Genomic DNA, 16258 nt, shown 5'->3' on the forward strand with positions numbered 1-16258 from the left:
GTTACATTTTTAAGTTAAGGTTTTTTAAGAAAAAGATGCATTTAATAAATACGCTAGCTAGCTGTTGCCCGCGAGTCCGTCCGCGTAGAATTCATTCATCAGTATCTAACAACGCAATTTTCCAGGACGAAAACTATCCTATGTCCTTCTTCGGGACTCAAGCTATCTGTACTTATTTTCGGAGAACCAACAGCTGTAAATATTTTATAGTAACAATAAAGCCAATTACACAATGTCACAAGTAGAAATCGCGGCGTGTGTATACCGAATCTCATCTAAATCGATTCAGCGGTTTAAACATGAAGAGATAAGAACAAACAAACAGACTTACAAATTTTTGCATTTATAATATTGCGTATTTATAAAAAAGCCGTGGTGGCCGAGTGGTTTGACCTATCGCCTCTCAAGCAGAGGGTCGGTTCAGCGGTTTCGAAACATGTGCGGAATTACATTTGACGATGAAGGAAAACATCAAACCTGCACAACTGCGAACTTCAACAAATCCGCACTTGGGAACTATGCAAGCCCTCTTGTTCTGAGAATAGTTGCGATGATGATGGATGAATAGTGGGATTTAAATAAAGAAACCAACTTAGTTAAGTTGAAAAAATTATTTCCGTCATTGTCATTTCAAAGTTTATAATATCTCATTAACTGTTAAAACCAATTATGATGAAACATAATTAAGAACCACCGCATGGAAACTGGCTTTCACGTTAAAAAAAAGCATTGAAAACGGTCCATCCGTTTTAAAATCTCTACCCACTACAGCGTATCATACCATGGCCGTAATAGGAACATGTCAGACAAAAATATATTCTTTAATAATTGTTTCCACTGTTGCTATTTCTTTTCCTCGCAATCTAATTGAAAAGCAAAGTGTAAAACTCGAGCATTAAACCAATTTTCCCCTCGACGTGTCTATCCACCCTCGCCGTACCGGCTCGGGTGGCTATATGAACGTCTTGGCTTAAATGGCTCGTTTTATGCTCTTGTTGTACATTCTACTATTTTGCTTTTTTGGTGCAATACCCACGGTATTTATATTAAATGCTACAAATACTGCACCTATTTCCATTACACAATATCGTTCTATGACGTCACTGATTGGATCAACGTATCGTTTGTAACAATGGAAACCTACGGCTACTGGTATTGAGCATGACTCATCGATAGAATCGAACTAATAATCATGAGTTTGCCGCAAGGGATGAGCGACGAGCGTTTTTACAAAGCTACGTCTGGCCAAGTGCGAGTTGAACACGCGCGCTGAAGGATCCGTACACATTTGTGGGTTTTATTTACTACAAACGCCCTTATCTGGGTAGTTCTTCAAGCGTTTCAACCGCTATCAGTTTCCTGTAGCTTATACTGAAGAAATAAGTCAGGTAGAATGGAAGTACTTTATAAAACGATGCGGTGTGCTTTCGGTAGTCGCGATTCATTACTTTTTTTGCTGACGGTCTCTCATTTCTTCAATATATGCGACAGGAAACTGGTAGCGGTTGAAACGCTCGTAGAACAACCCCTAAATAGGCCGCATGGTTTAAAACACCAAGTAACTGTCATCTTAACTATGATTGCGGATAGGATGACTCGTGCATTATGCACTGTTGTGGACATTTACAAGCCCAGTAACAGTAAGATGGTGTGAAATTGCTACCTACGAGTTTGGTGCCATCAATTTTGTATCCAATTAATTTATATTTCATTTGAACATTAAAAATGGTTGCAAATTTGTTTTTATTTTAAATGGGATATAATTTAGACCATCTACCAGTACTTTAATTATAAACAAATGACGAACATAAATACAATACAACACAAATATTATTTATTGAACACCACAAATCAGGTCAAAAATACAAACAAACTAGCATTAAAACATGACCGGTAAAACATAAAATTCAATGTTGGATGCCTGCTAGCTAAGTCACAATACAAGTAGTATAATAATATACTTTTTTTTTCTATCGGATGGCAAACGAGCACCACTTGCTCCTCTCCTGATGGTAAGAGATCACCACCGCCCATAAACATCTGCAACACCAGGGGTATTGCAGATGCGTTGCCAACCTAGAGGCCTAATATGGGATACCTCAAGTGCTAGTAATTTCACCGGCTGTCTTACTCTCCACGCCGAAACACAACAGTGCAAGCACTGCTGCTTCACGGCAGGATTAGCGAGCAAGGTGGTGGTAGCAATCTGGGCGGACCTTGCACAAGGTCCTACCACCTGCAACACATACTTACTTGTATTGTGGCTAAGTGGAGAGTGTTCTAATTGATGAACTAATAATCACAATTGTAGGAGAGAAGAAGAAGCTTCTAATTGTCAAGAATGTTGGAGTCATTTCGACTTTACATCATTGAATTAAAGTCGAATCTTATACTTGAAAAAATGAAGCCAGTAGTGTTAATTGGTATTAATTTGAATAGACAGTTGAAGATAGTTTTTATTGTCTATGTTTTAGAGTTCAGTTTTGTTAGTATAGTTGATGGCGAAGTAGGAAGTGTAATGAGGCGTTAATTTAATTATGTTCATTTTTAGAGCAACTTTCGAATGTTAATTTTTGAATCATACTGTATAGGACATTGCCCGTAACTTTATTAGTCTAGGATTGTTCGAATTCAGAAAATTCGGCTATCAATTATAAAAAATCTGTTTTCAAATTAAGTGGCCAATTTTGATAACCATGAGCAAATTGTATCTTTGCTTATTATGTAGGGTAATTTCCACTATTCATGGATAAAAATGGTTTCGAAAACTTTTCTTCTATTTCGTACGTACATTGTTTCTTAAATTTCATTCGGAATTCAGCGTACCTACTGAAACACCTATTAAATATTTTTCTACAAAATTAAACACCATCACAAAGGGATTTAACGGAGGAACTTAACATTAATTTTCGCAGTTTACATCCTGCAGTTTTTGAATCCAAGTCAATTATTTTCTGAAATATTTCGGACTAACATTACCTATAATATTTACGATTCGCAACCGCAATGACGACACTTAAATCGATGCCTGCCACTGAGTCAATTATTTTTGTTTCGGACTAACATTACCTATAATATTTACTTATTGTGTATGTTGTTGAATGAATAAATGTAATTTGTACATTACAAGATGGATGCAAGTTAGGGTGGAGTGTTTGTGTATGGAGAAAAAAAAGAGTTGTTTAATCAGTCTCGAGTACGTCTAAAAAGTTGTATATGGATTAGTTTCTTGCGTAAATATGTTAATTATTATTATTAGTCAAAATAACACCACCGGGACTTATCACGCTAACACACACCAGTAATATTTACCTCGACGTTTCGGCAACATGAAAATCACGAAAGTTTAAAACGTTATATTTTGATTCTTGTATGAAAACTTCGTTATTTTGCATAACAATAAATAAATAATGTTTTATGCTGAAAAGTGACGGGACCATCAACTTGAATCAAAAATTGTATCAATACATACAGGTTTGTGTTACAAGTCACATAAACATACTTAAACGAAAATTGGTGATATTGGTAGTTTTGGTAGTCTATTTTATTTAAAATTTTGACATTCAGTGCGTTACAAAGGCGTTTTGCTTAAACTAAAGTATATTTAAAATAAGATGACAACATAGTTTTAGGTAAAACACAATATTTTACAAAATTTCCCTTAACAGTTATTTCAAATCTTTGAATGACAGTGGAGGGCTCAAAGTAGGTTTAAATATATATATTTTTTTCATAAATCTTTGACCAAATCGCAACTTTTTAGCACTATTCAGCATTCAGAATCCAGTTCTAAGGGAGGCCTTTGTTCCGCAGTGGACGTCTTCCGGCTGATTATGATGATATTACAAGAAATGCATCGCTCACCGTTTGTCCCTTACACTACGACGGAAGCATTATAGTTATTTTTATAAACGACGATTGTTTGAGACGCGCCTTCGATCCCAGACTACTTACGACTGGTGGTAAAATATCAAACTTACTGCCTAAACAATAAAGTATGATTTTCAAATTGCTTAAATGAAGCACGAAGAAAATGTTTTAAGTATTGGTTTAAAGTGGCCATTGATATTTTGACTGATTTATAAGTTTAGAAATATGAGCTTCAAGCTTTTAAAAGCAATGGCTGGAATTCCAATCGAGTAATGATTGATTATGTAAAAATAGAACTCGGGTTGTATGCGGAAATTCGTCAAAGAACTAAACGACATAGCTGGAAAAATATGCAAATTGAAGTGGCAATGGACGGGCCACATCGCTCGAAGAACAGATAACCGTTGGGGGAGAAAAGTCCTCGTTTGCTGACCACGAACCGGAAGACAAAGCGTTGGTAGGCCTCCCACTAGTGGACTGGCGACATTTTGAGTTTCGGACAACTGGTAGATGCAAGTGGCGAGTTGTCGTTCAAGTTGGTGTTCTAAGGGGACGCCTTTGTACAGCAGTGGACGTCTTCTGGCTGATGATGATGATGATGATGATGTACCTAGACATATTAGTGGTATATGGCTTCTGTGTGATATAACATTGAGTACAGTCAAAACCGTTCATAGCGCACCAGGTATAATGACATTATCGGATGTAATGACCTAGGAAAAAGTCCCAGCACGATCTTATATAGGTACCTAACCTAACCTAACCAACAAAAAGTTGGAAAACCCTCGACTTTGTCACTGCAAAGCCCAATAACTCTTGTGATATCGGTTCACCTAGTGGGAGGGTGCTAGGCAGCAACGATATTACTTCCGGTATTTTGTGTAGCCATCCAGGCTATATTTGTGTGCCAAATTACATTCAAATCCATTTAGGCACACAATACGCACCATTCATCAGTAATGTCAAAGTTTAATAACTTTAATTAATTTCAAAAAGGGATGAACGGATTTTTATCAAAAAATGTACTTTTCTTTTTAGCATTTGAAAGAAGGTAGGTAAGCGATCTTGACGTGTCTTTTTATTGCAAAACACTTTTGAAAAATAGGCCACAGGAATGATTATTTACATTATTTTGGTATCATAAAACAGTTCGTGTTTTTTTTAAAACGTTTTTCAATAAAAAGACTCGTCTAGATTGTTTACCCTTTACCTTTCTAATACTAAAAAAAGAAGTATAGACATAGCTAAGAAATACCACAAAGAAACTTGCTTTCAAACGGTCCATCCGTTTGAGAGCTACGATACTACAGACAGACAGATATTGACGTCAAACTTATAACACCCTCTTTTTGTGTCGGGGGTTAATAAACATTCTCATTCATAATGTTAGTAGCAAGTAGACTTTACAGGTGTCTCTAAGTAGTAAAACACACCTTTTTTATTCCCTTCGTAAATTTCCATTTCATCAAAACCAATTGTTTTATTTATAGCTGAATTCTATTTCAAACTCCCCTTTATGTGCGTGTTGCTTGATCAAATATTAACCCGGTTGCCAGTGTCGGGAATAACGCGGAGTTTAAATCATCGCGGCATACCGCCATCTTCCGGGTCCGGTTGTAAACTTGGAGCGTTTGTCTATCGGTTGTTTTAAAATTCGATTTTTTTTTAAATTTAGCGATGGGATGCACCAGAGCAGAGGCAGATCTAGGAAGTGGCGGGACCATTTGGATCGTTTCCAGTCAGACTGGAGAGACTTGTCCAAAATTAGACACACCTTAAGCTAAATAAAAAAATTGCGAAATTGGGTTACTTGATTTATTTGATAGTACTTAAGTGGACACACTACCAACTATCGAAACCAGGAGAAACTGTTTTACCTAACATTTGACAAGGTGTGCAAAGTCTATTATGTAAAATATCATATCATCTAATGTTAAGTGTACAGAGATCTTGGATAGCCCAAGTTTTCAATTATCTAGACAAAATTAAAAAGTATATACATACATTTCAACAGCAGACATGAAAAAGACTTAAGTACCTACCTATGTCAAAGTTGCTTTACACAATAGTACGCCACCTAGGTACTTTCTTTCGTTCTATGAAACAGAGTGTTAATATTAAATCTAATGCAGTAGGTACCTAATCATAAATTAGACTGAAAACAGGCAAAAACATACAATTTTACGTAATCTTTACACTATTATTAACGTTAACTCCAATTGTATAGCTGCTTTCAACATGTTAAGGTTTCTATGAAAATTATATAATATTAAAACAAAACATTATGCCAACTGACCTCTATAACATCTAAATTTATACCAACCCACCTAATCCAATTTAGACGGCGCTGTCCGTTACGTAATTCTTCCAAGCTTGATAAATCAGCGCCCCACCCTACGATAACAGAACCTCCATCTTCACCATTTGCGTAAGGGGAGCGCCGGCCATATAGCTCTATTAGGCCATAATCGCCCCTATCAAGTATTAGTATTAGGCCTGCCCCGTCCAATAAGTCAGAACAACCGATAAAGACTAAACGGCCTTAAACTAAAATAAACAGATGATCTGACCCGTTGCAATAAAGGTGTGTAGCCTTTCCCCTAATAAGGCCAGTTTATGGGGCGCGCTAGCATTTAGTTTATGAGCTTGCGCGCGCAACCCCTTGTGGCTTTAAAAGAAGTGACATTCTTCGTAAACGTTCAGTTTACACGTGACAGCGAGCGTTTACGGAGCTCGCTTGAATCGACAGTGCAAAAAGCCTTCAAAGCTTAGCTTCAAAGTGATTTAAATTTACTTGCTTCTTGGTAAAAAAAGTTTCCTTCGGTATTTCGCATGATTAGAGATGTCACTAGTACGAGGATGATGTTTACTACTTAAATGATTAAACGAAACTATTAACTTTAATGATTATAAATTTGTTTCTTTTTCTCTTTGAAAATAACATATACCTACTTCAAATAGTTTTGAAACATATTTGTCAATATTTTTTCTTACTGATCTCTCTTCTATTACTAAGAGATGATAGCAATATGACTGTGAAGATTTAAGTCAGTCAAAGGCAATAAAACACTAGTGGTATAATTATTTTTTAAAATTTTGCACAAAAATAATCAATTTTAAAATCAGTGAATCGCGCCCGCTCGTGGTTTGGGCGCCAGTTTCGAGGCGTTTTTGATCGGAGATTTTGTCGATGGATAGAATCGTTAGATTCCATTCCACGTTCCATTTGATTCGCGATAGCTTTCGGTCGATTTCACAAGATGGCGTCGATCTAGGGGATCGAGGAACTTTGGTAAGCATTAAGATTATGACATTGCTAAATTGCATTACATTGTTGTAGCATTTACTGTACAGAAATGTAAAGACAACAAGTTTTTAAATAAACGAGTTACACACTTTCAAAAATTGAAAATCCCTCAACTCTGAAGTTCATCTCAAAAACGGCTAAAATTATTTTGATGTTATAGTTCAAGAGAAATCGCTTTTATATAAATAAAACCACATCGAAATCGGTAAATCCGTTTTAGAACTACGATGCCACAGACAGACATTCACACAATCAAACTGCAATTGCGAAGGCGTACCGTAAGGTGAATTTTAAAACCTAGTCAGTGAGTGCGTTAAAATTGTTTAATAATTATTACAAATAATACTTACAATAGAACAAACATAATGATAAACATAAATTACAACTCATCATCAGCAGAAAGGCGTCCACCGGTCTTGTGCTTTCCGCATCCACCGCGATCCCGCGATCCTAACCAGTCGTGGCTCCATCTTGTTGGAGGCCTACCGACAAATTACAACTATTTACGTAAAACTATCCTAAACATAAAATACTTACATTCAATAAAATTCAATAAAACCAAAAACCAAAACAAATTTCTTAGTGTTAGCCCCCTTAGGCAAGGTCCCGAAGATGCTGGCAGCATTCCTCTTTGAATAGCCAAGCTAAGTCTTTGTCCGAGAAAGTTGCCAGCTCTTAGATCCCCTGTGACGTCTAACCTTTATGATATTTCTTTAAAAAAGTTTAAGGCGCTAGGACCCCACGGACCAAGGGTTAAAACAAAACTTGATTTTACTAGCAATATAGATGTTAACATAAAAATGCTGTAAATAGGTAATCTTTAGTTCATAGTTACTTTGCGGGAAAACCATAACTCCGACAATCTTTTATTATCGTTTACGTATTTACCGAAGATTTTCATTTTTCCTTCCTCACTCACGAACGACTAATTATAGGTTTCTTGTTCTCATTTAGGTACTCTTTTCAAGTTACTGTAATATTTTTACGTGCAATTTACTTTTAATGCAATAATTACAGTTCTAGCGTGGTGCGGGTGACAGTTGCGCACCGTTTCGTTTTACTCAAAAAAAGTTGCTGCGGTCTAAATATAATGGAAGTATATTTCAGTTGTAGCCTGAATATGACGGGCGTAAAATATTTGAACATAAAAACTATGTTATGCGTAATAAATTTAACCTATCAGATGTTTATAATCTACCTATTAATAAAATTCAAAGCACAATTAAGTGAAGAAACGTAATATGCATGTAACGTAACACCAGAGACTCGTTTAGTGATGAGGCCTAATGGATCTTGAGTTATATCGGTACTTATTAATTGGTAACTAGCTAACATTCTTGTAAACTTGCGTTGCCTTACTAAAGTGGCAAATAATATTCCAACCTAGAATTTCACTAATATTGTCATCAAAATTAGCGTAATCATCGGTTTAGTTATGACATTAATTTCATATTAAATATAATGACCCGGATAACTCACGTCTTAAATCGAGTTTAGCTCGACATGTTTCGGGCTAATCCGTAGCCCTTCGTCTCCGGAGCAACGCGACTCAGCGGCTGCTGCAACACGCGCACTGATGTGCTAAACTCGATGTAAGACGTGAGTTATCCGGGTCATTATATTTAATATGAGTGAGTCTCACGGTAGTTTCATGTTCAATACATTAATTTCATTTAAAATATATTAATTTAAATATTTAGATTATTAGTTTCGGCGCCGTTTTTGACGCTCCGTGTATGACACGCGACGGCGACGGTTGTTTGAGAAACGTGCTAGTGGGCATAGTCATACTTTTCCATACAAAGAATATATTTTTGCCTGACACGTTCTACGTACTACGGTTTAGGTATGGTAGGTACGTACGGTGCAGTGGGTAGAGACTTTTATGCAAAAATACTTTTTTTTTTTAGCCTATTTTTGTGTCCCACTGCTGGGCAAAGGCCTCTCCTCTCTTGCTCCACTCCTGCCTATCAAAGGCGAGCTCCCGCCATCCCGCAAAAATACTTAACTTACTTAAATAGTCAACGGACTTGGCCAACTGCGGCTGGTCTTCAGTTGTCGCAAATTTGCAAATGCCACACAAAAAGTAATTTAAATGTAACGAGTATGTATGTAGCTGTCATTATGGCATGAACACCCGAACAAACACGTACAAGAAGCTCCAAACATTATAAATTTACCTTTCGTTTATCCCTAGTGGGTAGAAGTTATCAGAAAAAGTACTCTTGCAAGGTCTCAAAGTACAATCGTATTTTTGTTAAAAATAGGTGGCGTGCGAAAAATGGACTGACCCAAATAACTTCCCATTACCGGAGGAGTCCATTTTGTTCATTGGATTTGAAAGAAAGAAAGAAAGAAAGAAAATACATTTATTTAACGCCATAAAAACAAACATAGGAACAAACAGAACAAATAAAGACATACATGACGCTAAACAGGTCCCCACTCAGCATAATGCCACGGCAAGCCGTGGCGCTGATTTTCAGTGAGGACCTTATCTAAAAACTAACTTAAAATAAAAATTTAAAATAAAATAAAACAAATATTAAATTGTATGGCAACACCGGCTTAAACAGTTCAATCGTGTGCAGTTGAAATGTTTTAAGTCACCGCCAAAAGTATACTTTGCAAATATGAATAATGCATATTACTGTTAAAATGGTTATTTAAAAACAACATGCTACATACTTGACTCCTTAAAACAAAAACACAGGTATTTCTATTAAAAGTATCTTACTTGACTAAATAATACGCCAACCAACAGTGGATACATTTTTGAGATCGTAACGTAACGTAATAAACCGAACTCATTCAGTCTACCGCCAATTGGTAAAGCGAAATCGACGTTTCTAGCTTATTAATAAGGACAACAAACATTATGAGCGCCTAAAGTGAAAAAGAAAAATAAATAAAAAAAATCCAAGGTAAGATTGAGAGGTGCCTACTTATTCATTTTCTCAATTGTAAGTTTAAAAAATGGTTTTTACATTTAAATTTAAAACCAGTTGTTGATTTTAGCGCACGAATGGGTGGAGGAATGTTGTTCCAACATTTGGTGGCGGCGTAACGAAAACTACCACGAAATGCAGCTGATTTGTGTCGAGGATAAGTTAGCTGCAGGAACCTGCAGGACCTAACTTGGGGCGATCTTGCGTTACGTGCCCAGGCTAGCTTACTGTAAAGGTACGAGGGCGACTGTTGCTTCATAATGCCAAACATAAGGCAAGCTAAATGTAATTTTTGGCGGGAGTACATATTCAGAATCCTATTTTGATTTAAATATGGTGATACATGCGCACGTGGCGGTATATGGAAGCAAAAACGCGCGCAGGCGTTTTGAACCCTCTGAACCAGCCTATGGGTCCGTGCCAGAAGGCGAGGCCCGTACACAGTGTCACAATAATTTAGTTTAGAGAGCACAAGTGCCTCACATAACCGCACTCTAAGCTCAATATCAATAAAATCACGAATTCTGTAAAGGATTTTAAGCCTATAGAAGCAGTTACGAACTGTGCTAAGTATATAATCTTCAAACCGTAACTGCTCGTCCATTAAAATTCCCAAGTTTCGAGCTTTTTCTACGCGTTCAAGGCAATTATGATTTATGTGTACTGTGAAATTGCTTTTTGATAATTCATCTATTTGTTTTTTTGTGCCTAGTAATAAGTATTTAGATTTAGTAGGATTTAATGCAAGAGAATTTAAAAATGACCACCTAGAAATGTTTTCAAGATCCTCATTAAGTTTTTCAACCTCTGATTTTATGCTGTTTACATCACACGAAATATATAATTGCAAGTCATCTGCATAAATATGATATTGACAATGTTTAATGACTTGCGTGATATCACAACTGTACAGAATAAAAAGAATAGGACCCAAAATTGAGCCCTGTGGAACACCTCTGGGTACGGGATGGATATCCGACTTGCAACTCCCACCATTAGGTCCCTGGATTTCCACAAGCTGGCTTCGATTACCGAGATAGCTAGCAAACCATTTAACGGTGTTAGGCTCAAATCCATAATAAGTCATTTTTGACAGCAGTAAGGATATATTGATGGTATCGAACGCCCTCGAAAAATCCAACAGTGTGAGTATCGTACCACGGCCCCTGTCCTGAGCAGTTAAAATATTGTCTGTTACGTCGAGTAAGGCAGTTGCCGTGCTTCGGTGCTTACGAAAGCCCGATTGAACCACCGGTAGAATCTCAGTAAACTCCAAGTAGTCAGTTAACTGTTGACAAACTATTCTCTCAAGTACTTTAGAAAGGCAAGGTAATATACTAATCGGTCGTAGGTCTTTTACGTATACTGGATTAGGAATTTTAGGAATAGGACGTACCACAGAAACTTTCCAAGCATCTGGAAATGATTGGGTTTTTATCGATAAATTCATCATCGCAGTTATGACTCCTAGGGTACGAGGTAAAGTGAGGAGAATCATGTTCAAAGCTATTTCATCAACGCCCTGAGCATTAGACTTTAGGCTCTGAATAATTTTAAGAACTAGTTCCTCTGTGACTGACTTCAGTGTAAATGTGGAGGACCCAAAAGAGTTAAATTCGTAAAATGTAAGTTGACTGATTGAGATTTCATTGCTACTAGGTAGATTTAGAAAGTGTTCATTAATAGTATTAGGGTCATTAAAATGTTTAGGCAATTGCTTCTCATTACTAATAAAAACATCATTCTTAAGATTTTTCCACAGAACTTTAGAGTTATTAGCACAACGGTTTATCCTGTGTGAAAAATACGCACGCTTCTCATTAAATATAGCACAGGTAACCAAACGCTTTAAATCCTTATAGTACTCCTTGTGCACTTGAGAGTTTGTGCGTTTATACCTTGCGTGAGCATCATTGCGGAGACTAATCATTTTCTTTACCGTATGTGTAATCCAGGGGCTGTTACGGGGCTTGATATAGGTGGACCTAACCGGAGCGTGTACGTCGAACAAGGAGATAAGATTAGCGTTGAATGCGTCTACCATTTCACTCACGTTAGACAAACTAAGAATATTTTCCCACTCAATGTTGTTGAGATCACGGTTGAAGTCGGGCTCGTGGATGTCTTTTAATGGTCTGTGTGAAATAAGTCTTGGGACAGGTTTTCTATCTTAATGTTAAGTTGGCAGGTAACGAATGCGTGAGAGCTAAGATCCGGTATGTAATTAACGTGAGTGCAGCACACAGGTGCGTCGGTACAAACCAGGTCCAAAAGCGTACTACTGTTATCAGTGAAGTGAGTAGGCTCATTTACACATTGTAAAAGGTCAAAACAGCGTAAGAAATTCGTAAGTTTTTGCGTACGTATATCACTAATATTTGTCATGTTAACATTAAAATCCCCAAGTAGAATAATGAAGTCGTACCTTGCAAATGAGCTGACAGAACCGGTTAATGCGTCAATAAAGGTATCTATTTCAAGCCAGGGCGGACGATATGCAGTACCAATAGCGACCCTCGCACCCCTGACACTAAGGCTAAGCCACATTTGCTCGACGAGCGGTGCAACAGGATGTTTACAAACGCGTGCATTAATACCGTGTTTAACAAAAACCCTACCCCTCCACCCCTCGAGCGCACATCCAAAGGTCGCGGCACGTGTTTTAATGTAAATCCGGGAACGACTGGTGCGCGCGCATCCTCGCCCTCTCTCAGCCAAGTTTCGTTTATGGCCATAATGTCAACGGAATGAGTTTGCATTGCCACTATGAATTCCTCATGTTTTGTGCCCAATGAGCAGGGATTTAACAAACCAACTAATAGTTTGCTGCATTTATTTACCATGATGATAAGTTCGGAGTGATTAAATAGAATAAATACAAGTAACAAAGAATGGCAGATGGCGAAGAGAAATATTGACATAATTGTAGTAAATGTAGACAGTATAGGCATAAGCACAAGTAAATAATCGACGGAGTACACACGAAGTATGATAATTGTATGATAATATTGAAATAGGCTATATTGTTATCTCGGTTATGAACATAATTTTTTATTGCGATAAAGTGCGATTTTTCCTTTTTATAATGTTGATAAGAATTGTTTTTTTTGCACAAAAGTAAACGTGACATATAAATGAGTATGGTTGAATAAATTCATCAAAAAGCACCCGTGGCAAAAACCTTCCCAATATCCGCCTCCGAGCGTATCCGACTGGCAGCAGAGTCCTTGTGACGACGAACATAAACCCGGCCGTCCTTCGTCCAGTGGAACCTCCACCCCAGGCGCACACACTCCTGCCGCGCAAGGTAAAAGAGCGACCTATTTAGTCTGGTGAGTCGCTCATTCACATAGAACCTGCTCGGATTACCCGGCAGGTCAAAGCCGGAGGTGTCCGCTCCCCGGCGCACACGCGCAGCGCGCAGCAGCTCACCTCGCGGCCCGCGGCGCGCGAGCCGCACGATCAGTGGGCGCGGGCGCGCGCTCATACCAGAAACTGCTTGTCCAGTGCCATCCACAGAGCTCTGCGTCAGCGGCGACATCGCGGACGGCATGGACTCGCCCGCAGGCAGCCGACGACGCGGACCCACTCGCTCAGCAAATACGATGTCGCGTTCATCCAGGCCGACACCGAGCTTATGAGCAACTAAACACACGAGATGGGTTGGACTCTCATTGGAGTGTTCAGGTATCCCCGTCAGCTCGAGGTCATTTAAAAGGAGATCCTGATCGCGGTCGCAGAGCTCGAGCTTAAGCGCGGCGACAGTGGCGGCCAGCTCCCCGTCGGCGGCTGCCCGCCGCCACCGGCCGCTCCTCTATACGCTCCTCCAAGCGCTTCACTCTCTCCTCCATACCGACGAACCGAGCCTGGAAACCCTCAATAAATCGGTGCAGTTCCACCATCTCCTGCCGAAGGCCCGCCATCTCATCCCTCACAGCACTAAATTCCGTGCGGAAGAGGCGAAGTTGTTCAGCGACTTCCTGGTTCTGACTGGGCGATGGCGTGCCGCCTCCGCTCTCACCGAGCTCACTGCACTTGATAGGCGTGTCCGTATCTGCGGACGGACACCTGCGGGGGGCCTTTGCCTTACATGCGGCACATGTCCAGGTAGTGGACACGCGAGCGGTTTGCGGGATGCTGACGCAGCCCTTATGGTACACCGCCGCGCATTCGGTGCATTTGGCGACCCCTGACGACGAAATAAATTTTCCACAACCTGAACAGTTAGCCATATTTATAATGAAGCAAAGTTAGCTATAATCACACAGCAATTTGTTCACAGCCTCACAGATGCAACCCACCAGTCCAAACGTACGCGCACTCACTATTTCTAATTAATCTTTGACCGCGGGATTACGGCGGTTGAATGACAAACGATCAATCACAGCGCGCGCGACTTTCGCACTTGAGTCAATCCCGTGAGCCGCGTAACTTGCGTGCAGAGCGTTTACTTTATAATATTTGCGCTTCACTACCCGACGGTGATCACAAGAACTTGTTTATAAATTGTCTAGTTTTATTGATGTTTGTCACAAATCACTTATCATAACGCTTAGTGTTTATTGTTTAAGTCTTATTTATGTTAGTTTCACGTTTCAACTAGTATTAAAAACTGTATTTTAAAATATACTTTATAAGAGCAGTGACGCAGTGATGTTTACTATCTGACAAGCCGGTCAAAGATTTAATGGAATGGGTCAAGGGTGAGCCCATGTTTAAGCCAAACTACTAAACTAAACTGGTTTGAATTGGTTTCATCCGGTTTGTGAAAATTGTAAGTCCCATTTTACACATAAAACAATAGTGCTCCTGAACACGGTACTATAGAGAAAGTAGAGAAAATGAACAAAATCAGGAATTCTAACTATAGGCTGTTATGATTATTCATCAAGACGTCCACTGCTGGACAAAGGCCTCCCCCTTAGAACGCCACAATGAACGACAACTCGCCACTTGCATCCACCGGTTTCCCGCTACTCTCACGATGTCGTCAGTCCACCTGGTGGGAGGCCTGCCAACGCTTCGTCTTCCGGTTCGTGGTCGCCACTCGAGGACTTTTCTCCCCCAACGGTTATCTGTGTGTTATGATTATTAATCTTCTGAAATTGTACTAACTAAAATGCCGGGCAATAGATTAAAAAGGACCAAGATAATTATGCCACGGAGGCCATTTCTAGATTTAGTTTAGTTTTAACGAACTAGTATTATCGAAAATACAAACTGAAAAATAGAGGCCCGAAAAACCAGAAAAATAGACTAGCGCTGGAAATCGAACCCAGGTCCTCGGCATTCCGTGCCACGTGCTATATCTATGTTTCAGTTTGTATTTTCGATATGGGTTTTACAAGACGACCGTAAAAGAAACAAAATTTGGAGTTGAAATAAAAAAATACAAAAAGACTCCAAAAACCAATCTGAACTAGTATTAATTATTTTAGTATTCATTTATTTAATGTAAGCGAGCTATGGAGAGAGCTATGCTTGGGGTTTCTCTACGGGATCGAATCAGAAATGAGGAGATACGTAGAAGAACAAGGGTCACCGACATAGCCAAGCGAATTAGCTCGTTGAAGTGGCAATGGGCAGGCCTTAGCACGCAGAACAGATAGGCCGAAAGGTTCTCGAGTGGAGACCGCGGATCGGCAAGCGCAGCGTAGGACGTCCACCAACGAGATGGACGGATGACCTGGTTAAAGTCGTTCACGGTGGATGTAAGCCGCTTCCGACGGAGGCAACTGGAGGTCTATGGGGGAGGCTCTTAGTGTCATCAAAATCGGTTGAAATGACAAAGTCGGGGGTTTTTAAACTTTTTGTTGGTTAGGGTATAAATGAAACATAGCTAAGAATCATCTCTCAATCTCATCAATACTGTCGTTAATATTTATTTTATACTTGTTTTATTTTGTGTACTTACTTATAATATGTAATTTGCGAATTAGCGAATAAACGTTTCTATTTCTATTTATTTATTTCTATATTTCTATCACAAGGAAACTCGCTTTTACTCTAACTAAATAAACCTATTAACATTTATTTTGTTGTTTCAGGTATTATTATTTTCACTGGCAAGCGGGAAAAAATCTGGTAATGTAATAAGTAAAAGTGTCACCATCACTATGTTAGTTATTTAGTA

General features: G+C 38.9%; 1 long non-coding RNA gene across 1 annotated transcript in view; it reads left to right on the top strand.

Moving 5' to 3' along the window:
• LOC141438678 (uncharacterized) overlaps positions 1-16258 on the top strand; it is a 53703-nt gene extending 37445 nt beyond the window's left edge. Inside the window, exon 3 of the long non-coding RNA XR_012452499.1 lies at positions 16173-16258. This is a non-coding gene — a long non-coding RNA (uncharacterized lncRNA). The remainder of the gene's footprint in view (positions 1-16172) is intronic.

The sequence above is a fragment of the Choristoneura fumiferana genome, chromosome 19, assembly GCF_025370935.1.
Source record: "Choristoneura fumiferana chromosome 19, NRCan_CFum_1, whole genome shotgun sequence".
Taxonomy (NCBI): Eukaryota; Metazoa; Arthropoda; class Insecta; order Lepidoptera; family Tortricidae; genus Choristoneura; species Choristoneura fumiferana.